Genomic DNA, 12,662 nt, shown 5'->3' on the forward strand with positions numbered 1-12,662 from the left:
ATCGCTCGCTCTCCCCCACCCTCACTCACTTTCACTGGGCAGGGCCAGGGGGTTGGAGTGTGGGAGGGGGTGAGGGCTCCAGCTGGGGGTGCGGGCTCTGGGATAGAGTTCAGGGTGCAGGAGGGGACTCACAGCTGGGGTTGAGGTGTGGGAGGGGGTGCAGGTCTGGGAGGGAATTAGGGTGCGGGAGGGGGTTCCAACCTGGGGTAGGGGGTTCGGGGTGTGGGTTTAGACTGGGCAGTGCTTACCTCAGGCGGCTCCTGGTTGGCGGCGCAGCAGGGCTAAGGCAGGCTCCCCGCCTGCCCTGGCTCTGCACTGCTCCTGGAAGCAGCCAGCATGTCCGGCCCCGTGGTCAAAGGCAAGGCCAGGTGGCTTGAACGATGCATGCTGCCTGCGCCCCGCCCCTGCAGCTCCCATTGGCCGCGGTTCACGGCCAATGGGAGCTGCAGAGCTGGCGCTGGGCAGCATGCAGAGCTTCCCTGATCACCCCGCGCCTAGGAGCCAGACATGCTGGTCGCTTCTGGGTAGCTGTGCAGAGCTAGGGCAGGCAGGGAGCCTGCCTTAGCCCCGCAGCACCGCTGACTGGACTTTAAACGGCCTGGTCAGCGGAGCCACCAGGGACCCTTTTCGACCGGGTGTTCTGGTCGAAAACCAGATGCCTAGCAATCCTAAATTAATACCAGTGTAAATCCAGAGTAACTTCACTGAAGTGAAGTAACTCTGGATTAATATAGCGAGGTAACCATGAGCAGAATTTGGTTCCTTTAGAAAGTACGTATAGTTTGTTCCATTTTAGATATTGGAAGTGCCAGAACTTCAGGAAAAATGTATTTATATAATTTTATAGTTTTGGTTTAGAGATCATTCATTATGCTTGAATGCCAACAATGTTAATGGTCTATAGCCTGACACCCCTCAGTACTCTGATAACCCTTTGATTGCCATATGTGGTACCTACTCAGGGGTTACAAAGCTTCCTGTGGTGACATTAATTGCAGTGTGAACATTCAGTAGAATGTAAGTACAGCATACCCCTTAAGGAAGTTCCTGCCATGTCTGGACTGTCCACTAGCCCTGGAGCAGTAAAGCAGAGATGGGAGAGAAGCATTGCATGTATGTGTCTGTACTGGGAGGGGAAGGCTGGAGGAGAGAAATTGGATCAGAGACAAAGTATTGTAAAATTTTAGAAAGAACTGCCCTCTTCCTCTGGCTGCTTATGGATTCTGGGGTGGCAAAAACCACATCTGAATACTTCCTCCTTAACCCTGTAGGGTATCTTATTTACTGATCTTTATTACAAGAGTCATTTGAGATCCCTAATTAAAAACAGACAGATGCCACCATGCTCTTCATATCAACTGATTAGTTTTGTGTGTGCAAAACTAGAAAATGAGCTCTTTTATCCATTCCAAGCAATTATTAATTTACGCCATGCTCCCTGACAAATTCATCAAGAGACTTGAACAAGAACATGTTTGTTTAATTTTCTCATCTGTTTTTAGTCCCAATTAATCAACAACCTCAAAACCATTTATCGGTAACACTTCGATGCATTTGCACATATCTCTTTTACACATGAACCCCACTGACAGTAGCAAAATCCTTCCTTCAGGTATGCATATAAAGTGCTTCACAAATACTGGTCAGAAAGTTATTCTCCACAACTACTTAACATGTACCAATAACATTACATGTACCTGAAATAGAACTATTACACAGCTCTCAAAACAAAACGAACAAAAAAAATAGTCCAATGAGAATGCTTGCTTTGTATTTTTTAACTATTTATTGCAGCTGGTCAAAAATTCAGGGGAAAATAAAACAAAGAAATTTGCTGTCTAAGTAAATGTTCATTTCAAATTTATTCTACACACAAAAGTTCTTTCAAATTCTCACTTGCAATGTACAAACCAAAAAGTATGCTGGCAGAAGTCGGAGGATATGTTTATTGCCCCAGTTCTGGTTACCCTACTCTGTCCCACAAGACTTGAAGAATGGCATCTCCAAAGGTTCTTTGCAACTAACTTTGCAGAAGGGTGTAACTAGATGTGACCATGTGAATTGGGAATGTTTCACATGTACATGCATTTACCCATATGCAGCTACTTGGACTGAGCAATGGTTCTTGCAAACCATCCCTTGCACAAGTTATTCTTACTCCTATAAGCGAAGAATGTGAGAGAGTGGATGCACTGCCTATATATGAATCCATTAGGTAGGGGAGATGAGTTTGGGAAGAAAAGATGATCTTGTGATTAACACATGCCACTACTGTAATACGTAAACTACAATACATAAGATGAGAGCACGCACAGTGGGGTACCCACTCTCTCCAGGGGTTTTGTGAGGATTAAAGGTGATGCTCGATGGCTAAACTCAGTCCAGGTGAAAGTGGGTGCATCTCCATGGAAGTCAACAGAACTCGCCTACTTAGAACAGGATGGAAATTGGCTTTAAATGTTTTGAAAAGCACTGGTTTGTACATCTTTTTGGAGGTAGATTTGTAATTACAGAACATGTATGCATCTGAGCTGGAAATTCTACATTCCATGTCCTATTTTCTCTTGCTGCTCACAGGGCTGGTGATCTGCAGCTTGGGCTTTCTCTTTTATCTCCTGTTGCAACAAGATCAGCTTTTTTTAGCCACAGTCGATATGCATGGAGGACATGTGACTGACATGGGTAGCTGTGTGATCTGTTTTTCTAGCTGAACATCTGGCTCTTTAGCTAGCATTTACAGGGGCTCCATAAAAATCTTTGGGATACTTGAGACGTAGGCAGCCGTGGATCTTGAACTGTCTGTTTCTGCTGGAGAGCCATTTCCTGTTGACTTTTCTTGAGTAGAGGTGGCCAGAAAACAAAAATATTTTCACAAAAAATTGGTGTAAATGTTTTCTCTGCTTTGCATTGAAATTATATTTCAGCTAAAGTTTTCCACCCAGCTCTGTTTATGACCCTCCAATCAGATTAAAGCTGTATAAACAGTCCAGGCTATCAGGTTATTGTGTCTCTGGGCAGGTGGAGAGAGAAAGCAAACTCTCTCCAATGTTGACCTATAAACACTCTTACACCTTTGTTTCCTTGGTTGTTTGTTTCCCTCTTTCTAACCAGGTTAGAGGACTATACCAGTCTCATGTAATTAGCGTGAAAAAAACCCGAAGAAAATCTAGACATATAAGCAAAGGTTCTTTTACTGAGAGCATGACAAGTACAGTGTCCTTTTAAAGTTAAACGCAAAGATGAACTGGCCTTTTGCTCTCCCAATACTGCTGGAGTTTCCATAATGCCAACTTGATCATTACATAAGGATGTGAGTGTGAATGAGAAGGGCCATCTAACAGCAGATTCTCCAGGCTTGTTCCTCTTATGACTTGCCTCACATTTACTAGTGCGCAGGAGCTCACCTATATACTATACAGAATCTACAGCCTACAGCAGTGGTTCCCAACCTCTGGCCCATGGGCCGCTTGCAGCCCAATCAGCACAGAGCTGCGGCCCATGTAACATTCTCAGGGCCATAAAAGTACTATTGGATTCAGCCTACATAACATATTGTGAGCCTCATATGTGGCCCATAATGGTAAACAGGTTGAGAACCACTGGCCTACAGTATCCTGTCACCTTTCTAATACAGTGGAATAACACCAATTCAACTATCAAAGGAGCCTCCACAGCTGCAGAAGCAGGATTTACCCAAAGACCTGGGTTGAGGCCCCATAAACATTTCTCCTTTGAAGAGCATTGTATGTATGCCAAAGGCTTGGTTTTCAGCTATGCTCCAACCTCCATTTTTATGGATGCAGTTTTTCACCCTGTGTTTGTTCACCCATAATGCAGATAAACCCTAAGAATGGCCATAATGGGTCAGACCAATGGTCCATCTAGCCCAGACTGCAGTCTTCTGACAGTGGCCAATGCCAGGTGCTTCAGAGGGAATGAACAGAACAGGGCAATTATTGAGTGATCCATCCCCTGTCATTCTGTGCCAGTATCTGGCAGTCAGAGGCTTAAGGACACCCTTAGCATGGGTAAATACTAGTAGTTGAGCAATTAATTACCTGCTTTGTAAGCTCAGGCAGGTTGGTAGATATCTAATTAGTAATATTTGTACCTGTAGTTTATTGTGGGTGCACAATGAAGGCACAGTTCTTTCTGGCCAGACATAACTGCACCCACAAACTAAAACCCATGTCTGAAATTTTGGGCCTCAGTAATATTATTAACATTTGAATGTACTATTGGAAGCTCTGTCATTTACCCACACACTGTATAATGTGCATAAAGCAACCGTATCAGTGAAAATAAGATCACAGCTATGTTCTTTGAATCAAGGCTGGATGCCTTTCTGGAAGTTATGCTTTAGCCAAACATAAGTTATGATTTAGTAAAACACAAGTTATTGGGCTCAAGACAGAGGTAACTGGGTGAAATTTAATGGCCTGTGATATACAGGAGGTCAGATTAGATGATGTAATGGTCCCTTCTGGCCTTAAACTCTATGAATCTAATAATTCATTGCAAGTTGCAGTTTCAATGTTGGCACAATTCCCTCTACAAAAGTATATAAAATGTTCTTCAGTCTCAAAACATCAGGCACTACCCTGAAGCAATGTCTTGAATTTCATAAACACTGTGAAAGCAGTTGACCCTTTGACTGATATAACAATGTCTCACAGTTTCCTTGGGCATAATTTAGTGTCCAGTGATTCGTGTCCAACTCCCATTTGGTCTTCATGGTTCACTCACCTAAGAACTTGGGAAGGAGTTTTGCAAATACAAGAAATTGGATCAAGTAACATGCCATGCAGCATGACCTAAAGTCCCTATTTCTGGTTGCACAAACAATGGTAGTGGAAACTAAAGTTTACAACCAGGGTATCCCTGATTGTACAAGCATAGTTCTAGTTCTTTGTCGCCAACAAAGGAAAACACAGTAACTCCTTTAATCTCTGAGTGCTAGAGAGTATGCACTGGTAAAATGCACAAGAGTGGATAAGAGGCACTGAAGGTAGCTTATTATAGATACTAAAATGGGAAATGTTTTCATATAAAGCCACTCTCCCAAATAAATTGGGGACAAGACTGACGCAGCAAATAAGGCTCAAGAGGAGGATCTCAGTCCATTTGTTAGACATTGGTGAGTCCTGGGAGAGTCCTCCTGCACTCCAGTTTGAAAAGGTCTTCTGATATTGTTTGCAGATCACATTCCAGTGGGATATGGATTAGGGAGTCTGTACTTTGTTGCAATTATATTGATACCATGCAAACAATTTTTTTCTAAAGTAAATTTCTGTTCCCCAAAAGCTCTCCTTCCCAGTACATTATACAGTGTAAGGGCCAGCAGCCACATTTTCAAAGGTACTTAGGTGCCTTATCTGTATCTTTCAGCACCTAGTGGGACTTTCAAAAACTTACACTAAGTAGGCACCTAACCCCAATTGAAATCAATGGAAGTTAGGCACCTAACCTTCTTGGTTGCTTTTGAAAATCCCCATTGAGTCTTCAGCACCTAAATACCTTTGAAAATCCTGGCCCCAGTTTCACCACTGGGTTTCAGTGGGACCAGGATTTGGCACTATGGGGAGAAATCTTGGCCATATTGGAGTCAGTAGCAGTTTTGCTGTTGATATCAATGAAGCTAGGATTTCACCCTATGTGAACAACCTTTGATCATTAAAATTTGGTTGTGACATGTTCACTTTGCAGCTGCTACCTGTTGTTCAGTCATTTCCAACAGCTTCATAGTTAGTGTACTAGCCCCAAAGACTTGCATGAAAAATAAGGGGTTGCCTCATGCCTTCCATTGTTTGACATGCATCTAAAATATTTTAGCTTATGTTTTAAAATATGCCAACCTTGCTGCCACCCCAACTTGGCACCCTATTCAATGGAGCCTGTTTCCATCAGGGCATAAGGAATTTAAACATGTAACTCCACTGACCATTAAAGCCTTTGACTCACACAAAGACTGAGTGGGTATATTTGAAAGTAACCAGTGCGATTGCTCAACGGATCTGAAGTCAGGTGGGAGGATGGCACCACACTGAAATTGGAGGTTGGTTTTATGGTAGTGCACCAGTCCTCTAGCAAGTGTTCTCCAACTTCTGGACAGAATTTTAGGTGCAACTGCTGTGATCATGTAAAAAGCCATCATTTATGCACCCAGATTGAGTAACTGCCCATAACTATGCATGCTGGTGCACTAGTGCACTTAGAGGCCCATTGACAATATTGCTGAGTTTGGTTCACTATTCATGAGCACCCAGTGTGAGCAGCTGCAGCCTGTAAACCCATGACAAATCTTGGTGTCACTTAGCAAGGTAAGGCTCATCAGAGGCACTTGACTAGCTGCAGGAAACATTCTGCATATCATAGAGGTTCCTAGTCAGCCAAATGATGCACTAATGAAAAGTGATCCACAAACTCCATTGCTGAACAGCAACTTCTGCATTTAAAACATCAGCTTTTTAGATAGTATTTTCCCTGCACTATTCCTACCATAAAAAGAAAAGGAGGACTTGTGGCACCTTAGAGACTAACAAATTTATTTGAGCATTAGCTTTCGTGAGCTACAGGGTGCATCCAATGAAGTGAGCTGTAGCTCACGAAAGCTTATGCTCAAATAAATTTGTTAGTCTCTAATGTGCCACAAGTCCTCCTTTTCTTTTTGCGAATACAGACTAACACAGCTGCTACTCTGAAACCTATTCTTACCATGTGTCTGGACAATACGTTGTGCCTCTCCACAAGATAACTGCTGCCAAAGTTTAAGTTGCGTTTTTGGAACCCAGATTTTATGTGGTACCCATGTCACTTTCAGAAACACTAAATGCAAAAGGAGCTATCACTTAGCAGTATACTGGATAAAACTGGAACCTGCTGAAATCTTACTTGGAACTTTTTCAGAGGCACTAAGAAGTTTGGCAGGCTGGGTTAAAAACAGCCAACCACCACCCCCCACACACCTTTTTCATTTTTGTGCATTTCTGCCCTTGCTGACTCAGGCTGAGTCTACCTCGCTGAAACACCAGGAAAGGCTAGAAAGTAGTATCAGAAAAAAGGTCTCTTTGTAATATTGCTGTGATTTGCAACCCAGCTCTCTAGCCTCAGGAGATGCGTTTAAGCATACAAATTTTGGTAGCATATCTAGTGGGCAGAGCACGAGTCAGGAGACTGAGGTTTCAGTCCTGACTCTGTTGCTGACTCACCAGCTGAACTTCAGTTAGTCATTTAACTTACCCATACCTCATTTCCCCCTTTGTACAATGGGCTTAACAACCTGTTTTAAAAGGAAATTGGAAGGCTTGATCCATATTTGTGAAGTGATCTGAAGATGCTACAGAATTGCAAGGCTTTGTTATTGTATTATTTGAATTCCTGCTTATCTCTAAGGCAGTGGTAAATGCCACTATATCTGTGGTGGGACATTCTCTGGACTATCAGTTAAGGACTGGAAAATGTAATACTACAGGTGTCACACAGTATTATCACGGGTGCTCTTCAGAGTAGCCAGCTTTTGCTCAAAACCTATTTTGGTGCTGTGTGCAGCAGTATTTGTTTGCCCTTCCTTGGAGTCTGTTACTGTCAGGAGATGTTCAGGTGAGTTGTCAGGACCCCTAGCTCACCAAAGGGACCGAATTTCAGCCAGTTACACCAATCACACCAGTCACCTTTGGCCTCACATCGTACTGAAAGCTAACAACACTCCTTGTTTCCTTCCTGCTCCCTCTTCCTCTTGTCCATTCTTTTGTTCAATTTGGAAATGCTCATTAGTGTTCATTAACAAGCATCTTGAAAGTAACAATGACGAAGAAAGAGAGGCATAGGGGAGGTTGAAAGGAGGCAAAGGAAGAGGCAGCATTCAGTATAATTTAGGGCTATCCCTACATTTTATAGCATTTGACTCTATAATTGTAAGATGTTTATATACTATTCAGCCTTGCTATTGCAGTGCTGCTAACTCACTGTTTCATTGAGAGTCTTTCAATAATTCGTGTTCTTCTGTGAGGCCCAGCTCATAGAACCAAGTGATTATATGACAGTATGAGCTTTCATTTTATTTAAAAATAAGTTCCTAGCATTCATGCTGGCTGAGAAAAGCTGGAAAACATGTCCTGAATGTAGCCTAAAAGTTCAAAAGAAAAAAGAAGAAAAAAACCCCAAACTTACTTTTTTTATTTTTATTAAAAACAAACAAACAAACAAAAAAAACACCATGATTTTTTAAGCCAGTCTCATGATCTTTGAATTCTTGGCATTGGCAATACTGATGACATGTATCCAAGAGGTAACAACATGTCTTTAGATAGTTGCCTGTGACCCAACAGACTAATTCCTTTGCTGCATTTGTTTAGGTGTTGAAGCAGGGGAGAGGACAACCAATATCAAAGGCAACGTGAAAGCTTGGGGAAAATGGAGAATGCATTGTCTGGTGGTTAGAAAATGGGAATGAGTCATGTTCTGAGGTGTGTTCACTGCACCACTGCTATCTTTCTGTACGACCTGTTGCAAGCAGCATTGGCAATAGCTTTGAGCAGTCAAAACATGATAAGGGTGGGAGTTGCCTTTGTGCCTATGAAAATCCCCTACTAAGTTACTTGCCAGCATGGGGGAATCTTGGTTACAATTTTAGGTGAAATACTTTGAGGAGACATGCTGTTTGGTGCATTCCAAAAGGAAAGCAGAATCCAACATTGTTCACATATATTGTATTTAATAGCACCATATTGGCAATTGAATTTCTCATTAATAATAATTTACAATGAAATTTCCTTGTTTCCTTTGTTTTTCTTACACTTGTCTTCTCACTCCACTTTCTATTTCTTTTCTACTGGATCATAGACCATGGTATATTATTTCTGCCTTTTGTTACCTCTTTCCCTCCATCAGCCATGTGAGTTCTATCCTGTGCTCTCTTCCCACTTCCCTATATTTTTGTCTCTCACTTTCCCCTCCAATCTCACTCCTGCCCCTCTTCTTCTTTTCTCTTCTAATGTACCCCTCAATCTCTCACCTACCCATCCATCTGCATCCTAGGTCACTCACAGTCCCTCCCACATCCACATCCATTTGTTCACCAACATCTACCCTGCCCCATATGTACCTATTCTTCTAGTCCCTCACGTAGGGCTCCTCACTCTTGCAGCAACATGTGGCAGGAGGAAGGCAACTGTGCTAGTCAGCACAAGCAGGCCCTAAAGTCCAGAAAATGACAGACCTACTAAGGGAATTTCCTGGACTACCAGGCAACCATCCAGGTCTTAGGGCAAGTCACCTGCAGCCAGATTTTCAAGAGTTCTTTCTCATTTTGGATGCCTCAACTTTCTGGTGTCCAGCCTGAGATACCTTAAAATGGCCCAGTTTTCTGAAAGTGCTGAGCTTCCATTGTCTCAGAACTAGGCCTCTTTAAAGGATTCTCAGATTAGGCCCCTCAGCATGGTAGCTAAAGTCACTAGCCACTTGCCAGCTGCAGGCTCTGTGTTTTAGAATTGCTATGTCCTTGCCACTTCCATTGACTTCATTTGGAGTTGTGGGTGTCCAGCACCTCTGAAAAAAAAAATCTAGTCCCTAACTCTGCCCCCAGTTCTCAAAAAGATAAATTGGGGCACAGATCCTACTTCCTGATCTTTAGGGGGTCGTGGTTTGTAAGGCCCTTTGAAACCCTCAGATAAACATAGCTGTAGCAAGCAGTGCAGAGAACATGAGCAATTTCTTTCAGTCCTGACTGTAGAAGCTTAGTTCACAAAATTGTGAGTGTTCTAGATCTGTTTATAGTTAGTAGACAAGGTTTCAGGAGATGGCATTCAAGAATATGTAGCATAATTCCTGGGGTTTGCAGGACTGATAAAACTTTTAGTGTTCAGCCAATGGTTGCCTCTGTGCAGCTCTTAATGCGTGAACTGTGGTGCTGAGGTTACATTGAACTGATGCTAAATCATGTGATAACACTTTGGGTTGGAGTATGTTAAGTAAAGCCACCCCCAGGGAAAGAATTATAAAGAGGGCAAGTTTGGGAAGCACACAGAATTGGTGTCTCAGAATGCAAACTGTTAATGCTTGCTGTGATGCAGTGAAACTGCTTCTGTATTTTAATATACTTTGTCTAACGATTGTGTTTAAAGAGCTTGGCTTGCCATCTGCTAGTTGCTGCTCTGATTTTATTTTGCTGTGTGTCTTTGGTAAGCAGGCCATTTTATTTAAAGGGCAGGTTTTTTTTAAAAGAACAAGAGGTTTCTTTTAATTGGAACAAGCTCTCCCCTCTTGAGCCCGGATATTCCGCTTGCAACACCATTCAGGTTTTCAGCCCATTTTTCTCCATTGGTTGCAGGCTAGAATGAAAAGCACTAACCCATTAATGCTGTGAACCTCTCCAGAGAATATTTGACACAAGCCCTTTTTGGGTCTCAGTGTTCCAATTGTGTGTGGGAAGGACGATTCCCTTCAGCATGTTCCTTTGATCTCTCTTACTGAGGATTTCCCCTCCAGGCCTATTGTTTGCACATTACTGTAACTACAGGCAAACAAATACTTTATACAATTTCCCAGACTGACTCACCCCTGCACTTAATGCGTCATGTTACCCTGATTGCATCACGTCAGCATGGGAAGCTTAAAGGCTGGTTTTTCTGAGTAATAAGATTGCAGGACAGCAGTAACTTATTATTATTGCTATTATTGTCAACCTGCAACCTACAAAAAAGAAAAATCGAGCAAGCTACATCTCGATTTAGTAAACCATTTGTTAATCATAGGCTGGAGACAGGAGGCATAGTTAAATCATGCAGTGTGTTAACATAAAAGCCTTGCACCTCTGGAACCTTAGAATCAGATCCGATGAACTAAGCTGTAGCTCACGAAAGCTTATGCTCAAATAAATTTGTTAGTCTCTAAGGTGCCACAAGTCCTCCTTTGCTTTTTGCAGATATTGGCCTACGTCACAAGTGAACACAAGTGTAGTGTTCTCTCATCTTTGTTTCCTATGGAACATGTTTTGTCTTAACTTTGTTATTAGTTACACCCCAGGGCAGTCTCACATTTGTGTAATTGATTTACACATATTCTGATCCCCTCTACACAGGCAAGAAATAGCTTTGTAGCACAGTCCCCCAACAAGTCAGATTGTGATGTACGGATGGAGCCTAAAGCCTGGATTTTCCATAAGCAAAAATGTTGTTTAAAAGAACAAAAGGTTTTTTAGGTGACATTTTCCCAGTTCCCCTCCTCCCCAGCCCTTTGCCAGCCCTCAACAGCAAGGAAATGCCAAGTTATGGGATACATCTGAACTGCACCCTAATACCTACAAGCAGCACACTTCCACTGAAAGTAAGAGACTCTGCATCTTCACGAGGAATTTCCTTCTGCCTCCCGCTGATAAGATCTCCCTCACATATAACATGTAATATTAGTTGGAGCCTCAGCAACATTTGTAAATATTCCACATTAACACATGCAGAAGTGTTGTGCATTTGTGGGGGAAACATGAAATTGTCCTTCCATAGGCATTTGGTGATGTGGTCATTTGTCCTTCAGGGACTGGAATTGGATATTTAATTTCATATAAGCCACTAAACGGCTATCAGGTAGTAACTACTGACACTTCTATTATTCACACTGGTGACTTAGCCCTGGTCTACACTACGAGTTTAGGTCGAATTTAGCAGTGTTAGATCGATTTAACCCTGCACCCGTCCACACAACGAAGCCATTTTTGTTGACTTAATGGGCTTTTAAAATCGATTTCTGTACTCCTCCCTGATGAGGGAGGCCCAGATAATCTTCATCCAAGAATATTAAATGAATTGGCACATGAAATTGCAAGCCCATTAGCAAGAATTTTTAATGAATCTGTAAACTCAGGGGTTGTACCGTATGACTGGAGAATTGCGAACATAGTTCCTATTTTTAAGAAAGGAAAAAAAAAAGTGATCCGGGTAACTACAGGCCTGTTAGTTTGACATCTGTAGTATGCAAGATCTTGGAAAAAATTTTGAAGGAGAAAGTAGTTAAGGACATTGAGGTCAATGGTAAATGGGACAAATTACAACATGGTTTTACAAAAGGTAGATTTTGCCAAACCAACCTGATCTCCTTCTTTGAGAAAGTAACAGATTTTTTAGACAAAGGAAACGCAGTGGATCTAATTTACCTAGATTTCAGTAAGGTGTTTGATACGGTGCCACATGGGGAGTTGTTAGTTAAATTGGAAAAGATGGGGATCAATATGAAAATTGAAAGGTGGATAAGGAATTGGTTAAAAGGGAGACTACAGCTGGTCATACTGAAGGGTGAACTGTCAGACTGGAGGGAGATTACCAGTGGAGTTCCTCAAGGATCAGTTTTGGGACCAACCTTATTTAATCTTTTTATATTACTGACCTTGGCACAAAAAGTGGGAGTGTGCTAATAAAGTTTGCGGATGATACAAAGCTGGTAGGTATTGCCAATTTAAAGAAGGACCGGGATATCATACAGGAGGATCTGGATGACCTTGTACACTGGAGTAATAGTAATAGGATGAAATTTAATAGTGAAAAGTGCAAGGTCATGTATTTAGGGATTAATAACAAGAATTTTAGTTATAAGCTGGGGACACATCAATTAGAAGTAACAGAGGAGGAGAAGGACCTTGGAGTATTGGTTGACCACAGGATGACTATGAGCCG

The 12,662-nt window shown here is 42.2% G+C and overlaps 1 protein-coding gene across 2 annotated transcripts in view; it reads left to right on the forward strand.

The window, feature by feature from the left end:
- Positions 1-12,662, forward strand: part of BMP7 (bone morphogenetic protein 7) — a 56,423-nt gene that overhangs the window by 25,711 nt on the left and 18,050 nt on the right. The window lies entirely within an intron of this gene.

This window comes from Natator depressus, chromosome 13, assembly GCF_965152275.1.
Source record: "Natator depressus isolate rNatDep1 chromosome 13, rNatDep2.hap1, whole genome shotgun sequence".
Classification (NCBI taxonomy): Eukaryota; Metazoa; Chordata; order Testudines; family Cheloniidae; genus Natator; species Natator depressus.